Source organism: Acyrthosiphon pisum, chromosome X, assembly GCF_005508785.2.
Source record: "Acyrthosiphon pisum isolate AL4f chromosome X, pea_aphid_22Mar2018_4r6ur, whole genome shotgun sequence".
Classification (NCBI taxonomy): Eukaryota; Metazoa; Arthropoda; class Insecta; order Hemiptera; family Aphididae; genus Acyrthosiphon; species Acyrthosiphon pisum.
Window position 1 is genome coordinate 68,277,624 of NC_042493.1, and position 1,653 is coordinate 68,279,276.

Sequence of the window (1,653 nt, forward strand, 5' to 3'; positions counted from 1 at the left end):
TGTTACATACAACATCAGTTGAAACATTTTTAAAACACAGGCACACATTTATTTTAAGCATTTAAAGTTAAACTATTTAATAAACGCGTTATACATCAACATAAAACCGTGTTACTATCATAGATAATATGTAATAGTATTCTTTAGAAGTTTCAAGTACCCACGAATAATATTATACAATCACAACAAAACAACTAAAATAGTTATTCTATAGGTTTTATAAAATGCAATTTCGTCCAAATTTGAACTTAAAATGACAATAAAAATAAACTGTGCTTATGTATTTTTTAGATTTTTTGGTTTAAACAGAAACCCTAAACTACTTTAAAACTACTTACGTGGAATCTTGGTCAATCAAATTTTATTCGTTGGGTCAAAAACGTAAAAATTTAATACAAGGCTCCTGATATATTGTTACAATAGCAGTTGAAAAATATTAATAATAGGTATATAGGCACAATTTTTTTTTACAAGCATTTAAAATTTGAATTTTTACAAAATTTAAAATGTATCAAATGTTTACCTTTTATAGCTAAGGATTGAAAATTTAAGACTAGGTTCGAAGTAAATAGATTTTTAAATTACTTTACTCATAATAGTATAATCAAATATACTTAGTAATATGTCATATAGTGTTATAATTTATAAACGCATTTAATATATAATTATAAATAATATAATATTGTTTATGTAATAGAAACAATAGGTAGTTTATTATCGACTGCAGGTACTCACTTGTCTCTGTAAATGATGGCAAAGCAATTGATGCTGCAGATCAAATGACTAATGAGTGCTAGAGATAAATTATAAATTCAAACATTCTATTTTATTGACAAAGTGGCCGAGCGGACTAAGTCGTCGGTTTCGACGCGCACCGTCGTCGGTTCTAATCTCGGTCTCGGGCGGCAAATCTCTTCGGGCAGTCATGGTGTCTGGAAAGAGAGGCCGCCATCCCCCACCCGAGCATGGCAGATACTTACGGGTGCCTACATGAAAATTCTGCCAAACTAAAACAAACGTGTCTACAAAAACCTATAGTATCCTCCCGCACAATTAAAAACCATCCCAATGGCCTAAATTGTCACGGGTTAATTAATACAAAAAAAATATATACTGTTTTTTTTGTTACAATTATATCTTTTGTATTAAACTTATTAATTTATTAGTTTTTTAATTACAAGAAAATAAGAAAATCGTAACATGAGAAATCGAGTGAATATCCAGTGTTGTAAAAATATGAACTTCAAACACTCATAAAAATGTAATTTGATTTGTTAGTAGACATTTTGTTTTTTTTTTGATAAAGGTAGAAAAACTTATGAGGAATCTTGTCTTACATTTTCAAATATTAGATTTAAAAAGAAAATTTTTCATGAATTTCTAACTCAAAATAATTTGCAAATTTTCGTCATTTTTACGTATTTTGTCAATAATTGAACTTTAGATGCTTATAAAAAAAAATTGTGACTATAGATTTTTAAATTTTTCATCTGCCTTTGAAACAATATAATAGGAACCTTCTATTAAATTTTCAAGCTTTTTTAACCAACAAATAAAATTTTATTGATATTTATAGAAAAAAAAACAAAAAAAAATGGAAACCGAAAATGTACCGTAAATAGCTCAAAATAAATCAAAATATTGAAAAATGTT